Below are 19,459 nucleotides of genomic sequence, written 5' to 3'. Positions count from 1 at the left end.
TCATTTTATCAGGTCAGCCCTTACCCTCTTTTCAAGAGAAAAGAGTCCAAGCACGTTCAGCCTTTCCTGATGGGTATAACCTCTCAGTTCTGGGATCATCCTTGTGAATCTTCTTTGCACTCTCTCCAGTGCCTGTACATCCCTTCTATAATGTGGGGACCAGAACTGCACATAATATTCTAAGTATGGTCTAACCAAGGTTCTATTAAAGGTTCACCATAACTTCCCTGCTTTTCATTTCTATCCTGGAGTCCTGTAGCTTAGTGTTTAGAGCACTCGCTTTGCAAGTGAGAGACCTGAGTTCAATTCCAGGCAGAGGGCGAAACCTTGGGCAAGTTTCCTTACTCCACACAGAGCCTAATAATAATCCCTCCAAAAACAATAATAAATTGGTCATTTTCAATCCATGACTGTTTGTGGGACATTGCTGTGCGCAATTGGCTGCCGCGTTCGCCCACAAATATGCAGTCAATTCACTTTACAATGTGTTCTGTGAAGCGCTTTGGGACGTCCTCCCGACGTGAAAAGCGCTATATCAAATGCAAGGATTATTATTATTATTATCCCTCTAGAAATGAACTCCAATGGCTGGTTTGCTTTTTTTGTGGCTTTATTAGCCTGTGTTGCTACTTTTAGCGAATTATGTATGTGTACCCCTAGGTCCCTTTGCTCCTCCATCCCATTTAGGTTTTTATTTTCCAGGATGCATATGACTTCCTTATTCCTTCTACCAAAATGTACCACCTGACACTTTTCTACATTGAAATACATTTGCCATTTAAATGCCCATTCAGCAAGTTTATTAAAGTCTTGCTGTAATTTGTTGCAGTACCCCTCTGTATTAACTACTCCCCCCAATTTGGTGTTGTCACAAATTTTGAAATTGTACTATAGCGCTATATCAAATGCAAGGATTATTATTTATTATAACCACACTGGACACTGACACTATCTCTTCCACTCTCATCTGCTGGGGTAGTCTATGCCTGACACTTAATTTTCACAATTTTGGATTCCCGAATCCAAATCATTAATGTGCATTGTGAACAATAGTAGTCCTAATACCGATCCTTGTGGAACACCACATGCTCTGACCTTATTCATTAGTCTATTATGTGGTACCTTATAGAATGCCTTTTGGATATCTAAATATATTACATCTACCATATATAGTCAATTCACTTTACAGTATATTCTGAGAAGCGCTTTGAGATATCTAGAAGATGTGAAAAGCGCTATATCAAATGCGAGGATTATTATTTATTATAACCATACTGGGCACTGATACTGTCTCTTCTCGGCTACTCTGTGCCTGACTCTTAATTTTCACAAGTTTCAGAAGCCCATTTCCCCTACTTGTTTTCCCTTCTCACCTTACCTGTAATCAATTGATGTCATAATTTGGAACTCTAGGCCAATAGCTTACTTAGTTTTTGTTAACTTTCCCGGAAGGTGTTCCTGTCTTTCTGCTCAGTTGATTACTTAGAGGTGTTGCAAATACCCTACTCCTTGTCTCCCATAACCAGTATTCTTTAAAGTAGGTAGGCTTTTCAGTCTCCCTGAGTCAAGGCCAGTTTTATAATCTGTTTGAGGAGGGAAATCTGAGTGAGATTTGTAGTGACATTAATTTCTCTAAATTAATCACCATTTCCACAATGACAAAATGGATGATTATAATAAAATTTTCCATCCTTGCCCTATAAGCTTTGAAGTTGTGTGCAAACCCCAAAATGCATCTGTAAGGTTCAGGCTGCTCACCTGATCTTTATTGTTCAACAGTAAGTTCATACCAGGAAGCATTTGGTCTTATGAACATAGTATAGGGGAATACATACAAAATAGAATTCAAAAGCCTTGATCTAATCTGGTAGTTTGGTCTCCCGTATTGCTTGTATGTTCATGAACCTCCTTTATTTCAGCTCTAATACATACTGAGATGGTTTATTATACCTGGCTGAGTTTAATTTTTTTTGCTCTTGCAGCTCTTGTTAAAGCTTGTTTGGATTTGGTTAAGCATTAGTAACTTTCTACACTGCTTTTCTACAAGAGGAGACTTGTGCTTTACATTTCTCAAAGGTGTAGTGTCTCTATTTGAGTCTGTGCATATTTTATGCTTCACAGGCAGACTTCAATTTTGTTTTATACTAACAGTTGAGTCTTGCCTGGAATCTACTTTGCAGTACTACACTTTGAAGTATGAACTGTGTTGAATTAGTGCTATCTTTTATCTTTTTTTAATGGTCTCTTTTGTCTTTCGTTACCTGGAGCTCTTATGTTTGTTCTTGAGAACTCATGATAGTGGTCTGTTCAGGCAGAATATTGACAACATCACCAAGTTAGATTTGTATAACAAATCTATATAACTGAACAGACTAAGAAACTGGCTAACAATGTGCCGGTAAATTTTATAGTTAGCCAAAAGGAGAATGTTGAGAGTATTAGATATCAGTTTGTAGCACTTTTCACTTCTGCATCAGAAGGTTGTGGGTTCAAGCCTGGATTTTGACCTGATGATCCAGGCTGACACTGGGGGATTCGTGCATTATCTGTGGTGTCATCTTTTGGATGAATTACTGAAGATTACATGACCAGATTCAAAAAGAGAAGGGAGTTTTTCCTGCTTGGGGACATTGCTGACACAATTGCTTGTAAAGTGCATTGAGGCATTTTGATGTTACGGGCACTGGATCAAATTATCTTCAAGGACTTTGGAACTAGAATCTGTAGGATTTTGTGCTGATCTTTGACCGAGTTCTGAAACAATTTTGATCACATTTTAAAGAAAGGTATCTTCACATTTTTGCTGACTTCAGTCAAACTAGCTCTTAAATTAATGAGAGATTCCAATAGAAAAATAAACTCTAATTTATCACAGTTTAAACTAATGCCTCGACATGGTTTTATCTACAGCGCTTCTTGTGCCGGTCAGGATTAATGATAGTGGCTTGCTTCAATAATGCAGCTGAATTTGAGCTTTGCATTACCATAAATATTGTAGACCTTGAACTTGTGCTTGAGTAACCTGCTATATGTTTTACAAATTAATTTTAATCATGCTACTACTGTTAAATCCCAGAGAAACTAGCAGATTCACAGTTTGACTGGGAAATATTGCATCTTCTTAATGCTTTTTGTTATAAAGGTCAAGTTCAGGAGAACAGAATATGAAGGTCTGCTGAATGGTAAATGGGTTCTTGGACTTTGGTTCATATCCAGCCCAGGCTAATATTTTTTGACCTCTTTTCATCCAGAACCTGACGAAGACGGCATAGCATAGATTGTAGCTACACTCTGCAACTGTGTGGAACTCCTCCAGGTCTCTTCATGGTCAACAGATGCATCTGCTGGATTAGTAGGAAATATTAACAGGTAGGAACATTTAATCATTTGCATACACCCACTGGATCAGTCACTGCAAATTTTATATTAGCAATAAGATCAAATGGTTTTTGTGGTTGCAATATTTTAATATGTTGCTTGGCAGTGGTAGAGGAGGGAAAGAAAGGTGGGCAGTCTTTGTGCAAAGCTTATGTTGTGTCTTTAGAGGTTGAAAAATGCAAACCAATTTACCATGACCAAATCAATCCAAGTATAAATAGGACTGTGCAATTAATTGTTTTCAGTACTCAAAAGAACATTTGATTTATAATAATCTGGAAAATGCATTGTGTTTGGATTTACGGTGAAGTGTAGTGACTGTGTATTTGTAGACAGACGTGCACTTCATTTGTGCACTGCAATGTTCCACAAAACAGCCATGAAATGAAAGGACAATTTCATTTGTGGGATTATTGGACGTCTCTTTTCAAGTAGTCCACGGGATCTTTAATGCCCACTTGAATAAGCAGATGTGACCTAGGTTTCATGTCTCATTTGAAGGACAGCATCTCCGATATTGCAGCATGTTTCCAGCATTATATTAGAGTGTCAATCTAGACTATGCGAGTTCAAAGTCCCGATATCAGACTTGAACCCACAACCTTCTGACTCCGAGGCTACAGTGCTACCAACTGAGTGAGACTGACACACCCAGCATTTTGTTGCTATTGATGTTTGTGATATTGAACATATTGGTGTAATAAAAAGTTCTTCCATTGATAAAGGCCCTTATTAAGTTGAAACGCAGCTGATTGCTTCAGATTTGTTTTTGTAAAGTTTAGACTGTATTTATCTGATTGTGCAGACAATTTGCATAGAGCAATATCTCGCAAAAGATTGTGAGATGATCAACTATTTATCTGAGTGACTGTTGCCAAGACACAACCTCATCTTTTTGAATAATGCCATGGATTCTGCTTGTCCAGCTAGGACCTCCCTACCCATTGGGGCTTTGGCTTACATGGTTAACAGGAGCTGAGTGGGGTCTACCCTTCCAGGTCCGTAACTGGAATATTATCTTAGACTGCAAGCTCAAAACTAATGAGGGACTTGAAACCAATGTTTTTCTCTTCCTGATGTGAGTTCTGCCAGTTAAGCCTGTTTTACTGATTAAAGGCTTACCAAGCCCTGACATATAGATTGTGATTGGCATTAAATTTATTTTTTGACAATATATCCACAGCATTTTACCAAAGTAGGTTGTCTTTGAAATGCGGGCATAAACCTGAAAAGGGTATTTCAGAAATCCACACATTTTCTGATTAGATCAAGCTTGTCTGTACTGAATGATTGGAATGCAATCACTGGCAAATGGAATGTGCCCAGGGCGTTTTCCAACTGTTGGAACCTTTCTCCAAACTAATTGGTCATTTCATCTCATGGCTATCTGTGAGATCTTGCTGTCATGTTTGCTTGCAAAACAGTCACTGTACTTGACTAATTTTTGGTGAAGTGGTTTGAGACATTGAATGTGCTGAACTACTATTTAAATGAAAGTTCTTCCTTACTGCCCAAACAGTTGATACAGGGACATTATCTCTTTAAATTGCATGTAAGTTTTAAGACCATAAGCCTAATTTTCAGCCTAATCCTGTCCTTGCCCAAAATCCACAGCTGCACCATCCAACAGTTGACTCGAGATAATGATCAGGAACAGTAATCCTAGTAATTCCCTCTCTCAGGGTTGCTGATCTTGTGTCAGATGAGTGGCTATTTCAGCTGAGATTGGCTAATTCATCTTAGACCTCTATAGACGTATAACCCTGTGTGTAAAACAGTTTGCTAATTGGTATATTTGCCCACAAGTCCATTGTGAGAACTTTTCTAGCATTCTTGCTGGACCTATAATGTTCTTTTTAATTCAGAATAGAGAATTATGTTTTGATAAACTTGGAGTTTGAAGAAGGCAGTTAGGTCCGATTCTTTTCTTATTGTTCATACCATCTTCGATTGGTAAATTTATGGTTTGTGATGTAATCGTCTTTCCTGCTGCCAATCAAAAATGTCAAATGATGGAGACATCATTGTGTCTAGAGATATTAGTGTCCTAATACATGTTGCAGTGGGGTTTTTTTAATTAATATTTCAAGGAGCAAATCTCACTGACAAACGGTGAAGATCTTGGTGAAAAGGTTGCATTAACAGTTTGAAGACCTTTAAAACTACAGAACAATTAGCATAGTTGAGATTCATACTTGTTCAAAAAATAAATGCTAAACTGAGCATACAGAATTAATTTTATCCCTATGTAAGCATAGTGCTCTTTGGTGACAAAATGCTTGATTCCACCACTCTAGTCAGTGCTCATTGCAGTGTGCTTGGGATAAGAGAAATGATTTTATCAAGGAATTTTATTTTTATCAAAGAACTTATGTCAGCAATTTGCAGTATGTACTGGGAGATCAGATTGATTGAGTTCCTCTTTTGTGTTTGACTGACCAGCGCCTTGTGATGTCATCCCTATGTAAAAGATGCTGTATAAATGCAATTTGTTGTTGTTTAATAAAGACCATTAAGATGTAGATCAGGGCAAAATGAATTGTGTTCTCTCTTTAGGTTTACACAAGTGATGAACTAGCCCTTCTATTGCTACTAAATCAACACATTGTTGAGATTGAGTTAGAAACTCCACCAAGAGTAGGAAGGTCAGTTTTTGTTTGCATTTATTATGAAGTTTAAATTCTCTGATAGTGGAACAAAGTAATTTTCCTGGTGTGTTTTGGCTGTTCACTGGTCTTCCAGTCTGAATCAAAATAATGCAACTATTTCCGTGAGTTTTCAGAAAGCACGCACGCACCTTTGTTTTGAACTTGCACTCGAGTGGGGTGCGGGAAATTCTTGCAAAGCCAGGATGGCCACTTTACCTTTGAAGCATATATGTGAAGTAACTTGCACATTTTCACAGATTTTTTTTCTACAGGTGTTTCAGTTGTACTCCCAGGATTTATCTCTCCAAGTTGGTTGATCCGTCAGAAATTTTAATTAACATCTAATTTTTTGTATTATACATTTTCTCGCCTTGCACTTTGACTCTGTTTAAATCGTAGGCACATCCCTAAATTAGGATAACATTGCAACAACTTACAGCGCTGGTTTAAATAATATCTTTTTGTGGCTATCCACAGATTAATATGGAATTTGCTTGCAGTTCAACCCTACTGTGCTGAATGGAAAGTATTGGGTATTGTGTCAGTTTATAAGCTTAATTAACACAAAGAGGGCACTGCATAGGAAATGGTTGAATGCTTTTAGTACCGAGTCTGATGTAACTGGTGCTAAAGTTGCAGTTAAGTTGCATAAAGGTCAGCTTCAGTAGTGCAGAAAGAAAAAGTATTTTTTTAACCTGAATTATCTGATTTTTTTTAAGCAATGTATAACTTTAAACTTATCAACTATACAAATGTTGGTTTTGTGTGAGTGCTTGATGTAGAGGTTGTGTAGTCTTGAAGTAAGGTCAGATGGTGGGACATGCTTAAATTCTGCAAAGCTATGTCTATTGACTGACTGGCAAATGAGCTTCATAGTTTATTTTCCAAACCCTAATTCCCATAAAGAGAGAACTTGTACTTTGTCAAAAATGAATATCATTCTGAGAAAACTACTCAAAGCACTTCACAGATAATTGCCATCAAGTGTGGCGACTGTTTTAATCATCAAACCTAGCAATCAGTTTTGCCATGAAGTGAATGAACAATTCATGTAGATTTGGAGATGCAGTGTTTTTAATTTCGAAAGAGGTTTTCTTTTATTCAGGCATGCACATTGCGTGGAGAGTTAATGGAGTCCCTTTTAAGTGCCATGTGTTCGGAAAGTCATGGTTTGTAGTTGCTTGGGCCTTCATCGTTTACATCTTGTAATACTACTTAGCCTAAAATTATATGCCATACAATTGTTCACTCCTGGAAGATTTTTATGTTTGTCTCCCACCAAGTGTACTCTCCTGGTATTGGTCACCCAGTTCTCTTCGGGAGGCAGCAATGGAAAAAGGACAATTTGAGGGTAATAATTATCCTCAAACTTCTTCCTGACTCCTGAAGGAGTCGAGCAAGCTTCACCAGACACTGAGAAGAGAAATGCTTTTTTGTGTGTGAATACACTAATACAGTACTGATCTATCTTTAAAATATATTTAGTAGGAAGTTTTGGTTGTTCAATATCATTTTAAGTATTTAGTTCTCTTTCCAGACAGTTTCAATATTTAAGCCTGGTGTTCTAAGTTTCCTTTCATTACTGTGACTGCCTTGTCACTTAAGGTTGCCAATTATTGATGTGGGAGATTACTTTGATGGAATTCACTGTGGTATATATTATTCATTGGAGAACGCAGATGCAGTCAATGAGACGGCTGAATTATTTTGGTTGGCTCATAGCTAATCAGCATTTCATATAGGCCACCTATCTCTTTGTTTTCTCTAACGGTTTCTCCTCCAGCCCCCGGACTGTCACATCTGGCATCCTCCAGGGCTCTGTCCTTGGCCCTCTCCTCTTTAATATACACATGCTCCCCCTTGGTGACATCATCCACAGACATGGGGTCAACTTCCATATGTATGCGGATGACACCCAACTCTATCTTTCTGCCTCCACCCTCAACTCCAGGACTACTGTTGTCCTGACAGACTGCCTGTTGGACATCAAGTCCTGGATGAGGGCAAATTTCTTACAGTTGAATGTGAACAAGACTGAGGCCCTCCTTCTTGGCTCGCGCCAGCGCCTCAGCACCTCAGGCTCTGGCAGCATCAACCTCCATGGTTGCACACTACAACTCACCAAGCCAGTCAGACCCTAGCTATCTTGTTCAACCCTCAACTGTCTTTTCTCCCCCACATTCAAACCATGACCCCCTCTGCCTTCCCTCACTTCCGTAACATCGCCGGACTCCACCACTACCTCACCCCCTCAGGCGCTGAAACTCTTGTTCATGCCTTCATCACCTCCAGGCTCGATTATGCAAACCCCCTGCTTGTCGGCCTTCCCAACTCCTCCCTTCACAGGCTGCAGATAATCCAGAATTCTGCAGCCCGTGTCCTCTCCCGCACCAAACTCCGTGACCCCATCTCCCCCACTCTCGCTCGACTCTACTGGCTCCCTATCCTTCGCTCTTTCCCTCCGCTCAGCCAGCTCCAAGTCCCCCTGACCCACCCGCCCCACCATTGGCGGAAGAGCCTTCAGCCACTCTGCCCCTAACCTCTGGAATTCCATCTCCCAGTCACTCCGTCTCACCCCATCCATAGCCTCCTTCATATCCCGCTTCAAGACACTCCTCCTCGACCATGCCATCGGCCAACCCCCCTCCCCTCCCTTACCCCCCCAGCTTAGGTCTGGGGTGCAGTACTCTGTCCAACACCTTGGGATGTCTTCCCAACGTGAAAGGCGCTATACAAATGTAATCTTGTTGTTGTTTAATCCTATACATTTAAGTAATCTAAGAGAGCTCAGAAAAGTGGATATAAATACTTGCAGCAAAATGTGGAGTTCCTCATTTAGGAGAGAAATTAATGCAAAACTTAAATTTATATTAATGCAAGGGCATGTATTATAGCTCCTTATTTAATTATTCATTTGGCAACTGAGACCCATTTTTCAGCTAAGTTGTGATTTACATGGCCGGCTATGACCAGAGGTCTTGTGGTGATTGGTTATTGTCATAGATTTTTCGGGCTACTGAAGGAAAATACTTAATGCACTTAAAATGTCTTGTGTAGCATTAAGATTGAACTGTTTTTTTAAGTTCATGTTCTGTTTTTGTCTCGCCTTTAGTCAGGGAGTTGGGATAGCGGACAGCTTCGCCTACTTTATAATGTTAAGGAAATATCTCATGGGTAACCTGCCTTTGTATAGAAATTTGATGAGGTTTTGTTTTTTGAAATTGCGGCTTTCATAAAAGACCTTAATTGTGTTCTGAAGATGAGATTGTAGTAGGTATTCAGCCTCTTGATGTTTTACCACTACAGTGAATCCTGAATAATTTAAGGTTCTTTACTGAAAGGGACTGGGCATTGCAATAATTGGCACACTTTTTAACCTGGGTTTAAATTCAACCATTGGTTGGATGAAACAATTATTTTTCCCTACTGGCAATAAAAATCCGTTTACACAGAATTCTTGTTTTCTACTGTGCAAAATTTACATTACTTTGTGTGAGTTGAAATCATAAGAGTCACTGGTAAGAGAAATATGGAAAGAAGGGGTGAATTTAGGATGGAATATTACAGAAAAACACAAGCTGGCATTGTCTCTTCACACTCCGCCGCCCGCTATTCAAGCAATGTTTGATCTGCGACTGCTTCTCTTGCTGTGGATCTGAGTGGTGAAATAATTTCCCAAGTGGTCCACCAATGCATTTGACTTACTGAATGATTTATTTTTGCACATTTATTTTTCTTATTGCTGATTAGTATTCAAATAAATTTCAGAACTGTGTGCTGAAATCCAAAGCATTGCCAATTTATTTATGTAGTATCTTTTATATCAAATGAAATCTCACAGTATAATAGTTTATATTTATGTACCTCTTTCATGTCAGGGGGATGTCTCAAAGAGCTTCGAAAGTACAGTTAGAGAGATTTTAAGATGGGTTTGAAGGTAGAGATGGGGGGCTGCAAGGTAGAGACACTCCAGGATCTGTACAAATATCTACATAAGAAGGTAAATGCATATGAGAAATAATTTCAAATTCAAGTTTAAGCTTTTAAGCTTTTTCTATGGCAGTTGACATGTAATGTTACTGTGCTTTGTTTAGTGGAACCAGCTTAATGTTGGAGATGGGTGCAAAAATGAGGGAGGGGGAGGAATCCAATAGAGATGCATGTTTAGGAGGATAGATTCTAAATCTACTGCAGTAATATTATTGTAACAATAGTGTTACTGATATTTTGACATTGGTATTTGCTGGCAGTCAGTCATTAATTGTTTCCATTGTGCTTAAAACCTTGAAAAGTGGTGTATCATCTCATCAGTGGTTGGTGAGTTAAAGTGAGAGGTTAGAAGAAACCTCATTCAGAGGTTATTTCTTTGTGAAGTGCTGTGCCATATGTGATTATTCAGATAACATTTAAATGTGAAATGGATAAATATTTGAGAGTGAAGAATGTCAAGTGTATGGAGGAAAAGCTGGAAATTGGGATTGGAGTGGCTTACATCAACATAGGCTCAATTGGCCACTTGTGCTATAATTTCAGTAATTTTGCATCGATTTGGAGAAAGTAATTTTTTTTAGTTTTAACAGGTGCTGCCAACCAAATTTACTAACACAGCAGTTATGAAACGAAACCTCAAATCTTAATTACCAGGTAATGCACAGGCTAATTTTAGCATCTGTCGTTATATTGCTAAGTTAAGGTGTAGGAGGAATTTAACAGTGGAGCATGCATACTCTGCTTAGGATGTGCACAATTTATGCAGATTATGAAATCTGCTGACAGAACTCGATGGCAAAGGGAAGTGCCACAGAGTATCTTTTCAGTTGATACAAAATGTTCTACAAATACATTCAACTTTGCATGGTTCTTGCTTGCTCATTTTATTGCTTTATTTTATATTGCTGGTACGTTCATTGAATTGAAAAATTAAATGCCACTAATGTGTTTTGCAAGTAGGTGTTGTGACACTTGAATGAGAATTGCAAAGCAGTACCAAAAGGCAATATAACTTGTTAAACTGGTGTTAGATTTTGATGTGCTTTTTATATTTGACAAGGCCTGTTTTTAATGCCTGTAGACATGACTTCTGCAAAGCAAACTGTTCTTGAAATAAAATTGAATAGATCTGTGATGCCATTAGTTATTCCAGTAACTTCTGCCAGACGAAATAAAGGATATGAGCTTCCATCCTCCTTCCCTACTTATATGCCACATGATTACTTCCTTGATCTTTGAATTATTACTCGGGAGATTTGGCAGGACTTTCCTATGAGGAAGGAAAGATTCGACTTCCATCCCATTGCTAGGCCATTCGCCTCCGGCAATAAGCTCAGCATCCGGGGAACAATTGCCAGGCAGCCTTCTTAGCCATAGAATGATGCATGGCATGATTGGGTTTGGGAGATGTGGAAATTAACTATACAGTATATTCTGTGAAGCGCTTTCAGACGGCTCGAAGACTTGAAAAGCTCTGTATCAAATGCAAGGATTAGTATTATTGTAAAGAAAATAGCAATCATTTAGAATTTGTCCCTTATCTGCCATCATTGCCAATTTCAAAATGATATTCAGTTGACCTCCCTGAAGAGTGTATTTCCTTCTCCCTTTGCTCCTCCCCCTTCTCTGCCCCCACATTTTGTTCCACAATGCTGCTCGGAGCATTAAAATCACCAGCGAAGTCGAGTGGCGAGGGAGCTGTAATTGAATCTTCATGTGGGCTCAGTAAATTAACATGGAGTCCTCTAGCTCAGTGGTTAGAGCACACGCCTCGCAAGCAAGAGATCTGGGTTCGATCCCTGGCAGGGTGAAACCTTGGGCAAGTTTCCTTACTCTGCACGCCTGATAATAATCCCTCAAGGAAATAAATAAAGTAACAATTTGGTCACTCAATCCATGACTGTTTGTGGGATACTGCTGTGCGCAAGTGGCTGCCGCATTTCGCCCACAAATAAACAGTCAATTCACTTTACAGTATATTCTGTGAAGCGCTTTGGTAAGTCTAGAAGACATGAAAAGCGCTATATCAAATGCAAGGATTATTGTTATTAAGATGGTTAATTGTGTTGAGGTAACCTGCAAACCACTCATTTTACTATATAAAATAGTAACCAGACTCAATTTGAACAATTTTGAGCTGCCACTCCCCATCTCGCTTTCAGTTCTTTCTCACTGCCGTCCTCATCGTCTCTTTCATGGACCCTCCCTCTGCTATCACCCATTTTCTCGAAGGCCTGCCTCTGAAATGTAACACCACTCTCCCCCACCACATCCTTCTCAACTCTCACCCCTCCTCGCCTCTCTGATCTGCTTACTCCCCACTCCACCATTCAACTCTTGCTTTGCGGCCTCCTGCTTGCCCCTAGTCTCATCCACTTCACCGTTAGCATCTGTGCTTTCCGTCACCACACCCCTGAAACTTTGGCACTCTCCCTCAATCCCTCTGGCCTGCCCCCGCCTTCTCCTTTTTCAGGTGATTCCTGAAGACTTTCCTCTTCGACCATGCTTATAGTCACCTTCCTCTGACTTGGTGTCAGATTTTGCCACTGTTAAGCACTCTGAGAAGCTACCACACTTGAAGTGCAAGTTGTTGTAACTAATCTGTTATTGCCACATCTGAACTGAAACTACTTGGAAGGCTGAAGGGATAGGGTGTGGGAGAATTAAAGAGATGTGCCTACTGAACACACTAGTGACACTGCTGTGTCTACAAAGTTGAAATGGTATTAAGTAAGGCATTGTTGCTACTTTTAATGGAATGCTTTCTGGATGGTGAGTGGATTGGAACAACCTCTTGGAGGATTGATTCAGATTCAATTGTACAGCAAAATAACATCACTTACGTTGTGGTTTGAGAGTCTCTTTTGCACTCTTTCTCTCATCTCTCCTCCCACCTCCAAGTTTGCTAAAAACAAACTACTTTATATGGACATGATTTTAACATTTGTGGTTGGTGATGACTGCTTGCAACCGGTCTCGGCCTGCTCTTAACTATGTTGTTCACAGAACTTGCCAAAAATCTCTTAACATCACTGTAAATGTAAAGGTTGTGGTACCTGCTGAAGTATGCAAAAGAAAAAAAATTGAGTAACTTGAAAAATATTTTTTAAATTTATGGCTTACTTTAATAACCAGATTTTAGATGACGTATATGATCACATCCTTTTTATCTCTGGAATTCTGGGTTAAATCCATTCCAAATGTAAAATAACTGGCTGTCAATCAAATGAGAAGCAGCCATTTGTAGCTAATTCAATCTCTGAAGCTAATTTTGAGCAGTTGCCAAACTACGTCCCAGTGGATTTGGGGCTAAAGCACAATTTAGAAGTTTCACTCAGAACCTGTGTGGGAAGCTACGTTGGTGATTGAGGATAATAAATGAGTGCATTCAATGAAATGCCTGAACCCATTCACACTTCAAAAGTGCATCACTCAATAAGCTACTTTTGTACTGTCATGACTGTTGCATAAGCAATTGTAGCACCTCAAACAGTCCTACAAATTGCAATGCAACTACTGACATTTAATGGGCATTAGATGAGAAATATTGGTCAGAGGATGGGAGAATGTTTTGCTTTTCAAAATAAGGCTTGCATTTGAGAATGCAACCCCTTTTAATTACTGTCAAATAACAAAAACTTGCACTTATATAGTGCCCTCCACGGAGGCTAGCATCTGAGAGCCCTTAACAGTGGCTGTCTCCGAGCCAGGGGGATGTAGGCACGGTCGAAGAGGAAAGTTTTCAAGTGGGACTTGAAAGAGGGATTTCTCAACTGTAGAGAGGCAGAGGGATTGAGGGAGAGTGTTCCAGAGTTTTAAGGCACAGTGGCTGAAAACACGACCTCCAATGGTGGGGCGAAGCGTGCGTTCTCTTTCTAAATCTTTGGATCTTCTTATGCATACTTTCTCAAGGTCCACAAAATGCACAATCAATTCACTTTACATTATGTCCTGTAAGCACTTGCGATGTCTTGAAGACATAAAGTGCTATATCACATGCAAGGATTATTATAAACCTGCTATGGGCCTTCAGGTATGCCCTAAAAGAGATCATCAGAGACTGAGTAAGTATGACTTAGTTGTGTTTCTGCCTTTTGGGATGTGTCTGCTCTCAGTTCAGTTTCTTTCCACAGTTGAGACTGGGAGCATTCAAATTGTAATATGAATGCTTGCATGTGCTCTTCACAGTAAGGGCAATGAGGAACTGTTTAGGTCGTTTCTGCAAGTGATGCATTGGTGTGACAATATATTTCCTACGAAGAACAATTTATGAATATTCAGCACTTTACGAATCAAATGAGAGGCAGCCATTTGTACCCAATTTATCTGAATAAAATCCTGTTTAGCATCAGCATGAGGATGGGTGGATGTCTGCTTAGCAGCACAGAAGCAGTGACTGTGGTCTAAAATGATAGATAGGCTGGTTTGTTTGAATCATGTAAATGACAAGTGCTTAATATATTAAATATAAAATGAATATACCAACTAGTGCTGTGATCAGTCAAAAGGGTTTATTAGTCCAATATTGCGCAACCCTTTTCAAGCTACTTCTGTCAGAATAATTATCATTCAGTGAACTTTTTTTTAAACAAGAAGTTTATAATTTAAACTATGTGTTTCATTAGGGAATCCATGCCTTATAGACTAAATAAATATAGGCTGATAAATAAAGTGGGATTTTTTTAGTCTTGTCAAAAGGAAATGCAAGCCAGTGAAGTGCGGTGGGCTGCCGATTTAAGACTTTCTGCTGAAAATGCAGAGATCCAATAAAGGTTTATAAAGTTTAATGCATTCCTTCATTAGATTTAGATTAGATAAGAACTTCCATGCACTTGCCCGTTATAGTGCAAAAAGCATGTGACATTATTTCCAGTGGTAGAGCAGACAATGAGACTTGCGCTGTCTGCTTCAAATCTCAGTGTCTTGGCTGAGAAATGTGTACTGCCTTGTCGCAAATGTTGGTTATTGTTTTTTTTATTATTTCTACAACCAGCTCTCCAAGAAGAAAAATCTTAGGGTGATGGCCTGAGGGGCACACCTTTCCAAACCAAGTTTAAAAGTTATTTAGGGACTGGCTTCAGGAAAATGAAGATTTATACTGCAGCTGACGACATCAATTTGGTTCTGAAAACACCACCTTGTTTCAGCAACAAGCCTCAAAATTGAATTAATGCCTCCAAAGCTGGATTTATGTTGCACTTTCAGTGGTGATTAATTGCCGAAACTATATTGAATAAACGCAAGGGAGCATTAAAGTGTCTATGTAATCCTAAACCGTTTTTGTGAAAAGCTTCACTGAGTTGCTTGATTTCACAACAAGAAATGAGGAAAAATAACCAATTACGTCAGACTCACAAAGAGCAAATCACAAGTTAAGCTAAATTTAGCCCCAACTTCAAAGAGTATCGAGGGCTCCTTTATTACAAAATAAATATAAATTTTTCGGTTCCTTGTCTGTAGGTATTTTTAGTGGAAGTGTACATTCATCAATTCCAATGGGTGTTGGTATTTATTTCAACTTAAATAGGTTTTCAATAGGCATAACATATGAGCAATTGACGTGATTAGAGTGTTGCTTCCAGCCCAAATCCAGGGTGAATGTTAAAGAAAAGTTAGAATGATTCCATTATAAGGTACCTCACTATAGTGTGAGTGTTCTGTGGATGCAACATGCTTTCAACATACAGATGTCTCGATAGTGACCTGCATTTGCACCTTTCTTCCAATTCAGCTAAACGGTCTGTAACTTTTATGCAATTTTCCATGTTATTCCACTGTTCCTAGAAGTGCAGTAGACTTCTAGTGAGGACCAGTTTGCTTCCACTGCATGTGAACAGCAGAAGCCAATGATTCCATAATGGAATTCTTTGTTTAAAATACAAATTTCTTATTTTAAAAAAAATGCAGTTGATGTAGTGATAATTATTCTGACAGAAGATATGTAGCCAGAAACGGGCTGTGCAGTATTGGACATTAAGCCGAGATTCCATCTGCCTGTTCAGGTGGATGTTAAAGATCCCATGGCACTATTCGAAAAGAAGAGCAAATTTCTCCTGATGTTCTGGCCAACGAATCCCCAAATAAAATTGGGTCACTCACTCCATGTGTGCAAATGACTGCCGTGTTTCGCCCACGAAATACAACCAATCCACTATACAGTGCACCACCTTGTTTCAGCAGCAAGCCTCAAGTGGAGTCCTGTAGCTCAGCGGTTAGAGCACTCGCTTTGCAAGCGAGAGACCTGAGTTCAATTCCAGGCAGAGGGCGAAACCTTGGGCAAGTTTCCTTACTCCACACACCTAATAATAATCCCTCCAAAACCAAAAACAATAATAAATTGGTCATTTTCAATCTACGACTGTTTGTGGGACATTGCTGTGTGCAATTGGCTGCCGCGTTCACCCACAAATATAGTCAATTCACTTTACTTTCCCGACGTGAAAAGCGCTATATCAAATGCAAGGATTATTATTATTACCTTTGAAGTGCTTTGAGATGTCTCAACAACATAAGGCGCTACATAAAATGCAAGGATTATTATATTATCAAGAGAAATAAGCAACCTGTTGAATAATTAGGGCTGTAATGAAACTGGTAAGCAAGCTTTGGATTTTTATTATGGAAACCTTTAAAATTAAACAGCCAGTGTGGGAGAGGCTACGTCTATGAATAGAGAGGAAGAAGAAAACAGAATTGAGCTCAGTGATGCTTGCATTTTTGGTTTCATAGCTTAACCAAATAAATGAAGTTTTTGAGTTTCATTCAACGACCTATAATGTATTCATGCTTTAAATATCAGTTTTATTGTATTATTTTTATTGAGGTTATCATATTGTGTAAGTATTATGATCATAGTTGCACCTCATTATAATTTTAAATTGGCCAATGTTTGTGCTTATTGAACAGAAAGCAAGTGGGTGGTTTTCCACTTTAGGCAAGTACAAGTACTAGATTAGTTTCAAGCACTCCTGCATGGTATGATTGGATGCAGAGTAAAGCTCTCTTAAGCTTTCTCATAACCCAGTCTCGGGAGAGCACACTCTGCTACTGTAGATGACGTTCATTTCCTACAACTGCTATCGCTGCTGTATTTCTAAGGGAGATTCCAGACTTGTGCCAAATTTAGGCTTTGTGGGAATGATTGAGATTTCTTCCCCTTCCTCCCGCTGGGACACTTGTAATTGCAGAGTGAGGAGACTTCCAGCATTTTGGGGGAGATTTGAATCGAACCAATAAGTGTGCCACCCAGCCAGCTGTATTATTCATTGGAATGCTACAAATTGGCAGCTGATCCAGTTGGCCTGAAAGGCAACATGAACTAATGAGTAAAGAGGATTATTTTAAAAATTGAACAATGTTGAGGTGAATACGGACTTCCAGAATGATGAGGCACAGAAAGTCACCAATGCTGAAATATTTTGCATCAGTTCAAGATGCTGCAATTCTGACCATTATCAGCTGTTCTTCAGTTAATCTTGTACCAGTTTACGGAATTTAAAAGCTGTGCTGTTCCTATTTGTGCAGATTTGGAAAAGAATTACATTTGAATGGTGACCAACATTTATTAGTGCAGTTTTACTTTGCTTCTCAAAGATGACATTTTGTATATGTCCAATGAGTGTTCTAAAGTGGAGAAAGTTCTGAACTCGCTGTGTTCTTGAGTATATCTTTGAAAATGTGTGTTTTATATACATATATATCCACACACGTATATAGGAATTTTATTAAGAGCAAAAATGATAAATCTAGCATTCAGAGTTTGATGGCTGTTATCTATTAACCTAATCTGAGAAAATCCACAATGAAGATTTATTGCTTATTTTTGAAATATTTGAGCCAGTGTTCAAAAATAGACAACTATTTTGGGCCTGTTTTGGCAGTAAACTTCTTTGGCAGCAGAACGATTTTAATTTATACAACACAGCTGTACACTTCCAAAATTGTGATCGTTTCCCTTTACTCCCGTCTCTTCTTCTTCCCCTCCTGATGGCTTATGGCAGGGTGACTTTCATAGAATCTCACTTTGATCCTACAAAGATAGGCTTGTATTTTACTAATATGCATATAGCTCCTTCTTTGACTATTCCTTTTGTATTATGCTCACAGCATACTTTTAATTGGTTTGTATGACGCAATAGCCTAATGGCCTTTTGATGCATTTTTAGAGTTGAAATGTTTGCTCCCGTTTCTAAAAGAGGGGAAAACTGTGGAATGAATAAAGAACAATGACAGAAGTGCAAAGCTAAGCTTTCTGATAATCTTGTAATTAGCAGAACATGATCAGAAGGTGGAGGCAAAATTATGCTGTAAATTAGTTGAAAATTAAATTACACTCATGCCTCCAGGCTGGCAAGATTGAGTAAAACAAAAGAAGCTCCTTACAAACAGAATATTATTCTAACATTTGTTGGACAACTGATTTTAAATGCTGTAAAATGTTATCCAGCCACCAGCCAGTTTCCTAACTATCAACAAATGTTGAATATTTTGCAGGAATAGAGCTGATCTTCCCAGGAACGGACTGTTGGACCTTGAAAGTGGCTCCACAAGTGGTCTGATACAGACGGAATTGCTGGACTATCGGGTACTGCTCCAGTTTTACAGAACAGAGTGCTTCCAAAATTCTACTTGTAGTGGGTTTGTTTTGGAGGAGGTAGATGGAATTAAATGGAATAAGTAATATACTCTTGTAATTACACTAATTATTCCCATTTAAAAAAAAACAGAAGTCATATGGAACACTCAGCAGGTCAGGGAACATCTATGGAGAGAGAAAAGTGAGTTAATGTTTCAGGTCGATGATGTATCGTCAGCCGGTTCTGTAGGATTGAGACTGGGACCTGTATAATAATACACAGCATGAATAGACAGCCATCGGTGACTGTAAAAGACTTACTTAAAGTGAGATTGAGAAAAACATGGGTAATTGTTACCAACGTAAGCTGTACAGCTTGTATGCCCAGTTTGGGGTCTTGTTCCCTGTTTGCGTCCACTTTTTTTAAAAAAACTGCCTTTTCAAACACACCAGAAATCTGAAATAAAACAAATGGTAGAAATCCCTCACAGACCCATCAGCAGCCATAAAAAAAAGGATTTATGTTTTCAGGCAAAACTCCCATTATATCTCCAGGACCTGGTGGAAGAAGGCGGTGCTGGTGAGGGACCGGATGTGGGGGAGGAAGGATAATTGGGCGTCGAACCTGACGTCTAGGTTGCGTACGGGTTCGGAGAGTTTTAGGGGGAGGTCGGGTAGGTGGAGGAGGTGAGAGCCGTGAGATTTTAGACGTTGAGGAGAGCCAAAGAATATGGCTTCCGTCTTGTCAACGTTCAGCTGAAGGAAGTTTGCGCTCATCGAGCGCCTGAGGTCTGACAGGTAGGCTGACAGAACATCAGGGGACTGGGGGGTGTCACAAAGAGAGGTGGAAAAATAGAGTTGGGTGTCA

General features: G+C 39.2%; 1 protein-coding gene across 4 annotated transcripts in view; it reads left to right on the top strand.

The window, feature by feature from the left end:
* csk (C-terminal Src kinase) overlaps positions 1-19,459 on the top strand; it is a 76,006-nt gene that overhangs the window by 17,779 nt on the left and 38,768 nt on the right. Inside the window, exons 2-3 of one of the 4 annotated variants that reach the window (XM_042342924.1) lie at positions 3,252-3,369; positions 18,510-18,600. The exons of 1 other annotated variant lie outside the window; for it this stretch is intronic. The gene's annotated coding sequence lies outside the window, so the exon portion shown is untranslated. The remainder of the gene's footprint in view (positions 1-3,251; positions 3,370-18,509; positions 18,601-19,459) is intronic. 2 more of the 4 variants (XM_042342926.1, XM_042342925.1) reach the window with 2 other exon arrangements.

This window comes from Callorhinchus milii, unplaced genomic scaffold (assembly GCF_018977255.1).
Source record: "Callorhinchus milii isolate IMCB2004 unplaced genomic scaffold, IMCB_Cmil_1.0 Scaffold22, whole genome shotgun sequence".
NCBI classification, from domain to species: domain Eukaryota; kingdom Metazoa; phylum Chordata; class Chondrichthyes; order Chimaeriformes; family Callorhinchidae; genus Callorhinchus; species Callorhinchus milii.
Note: the sequence above shows the minus strand (reverse complement) of the source record. Positions and strands in the feature narration are given on the sequence as shown.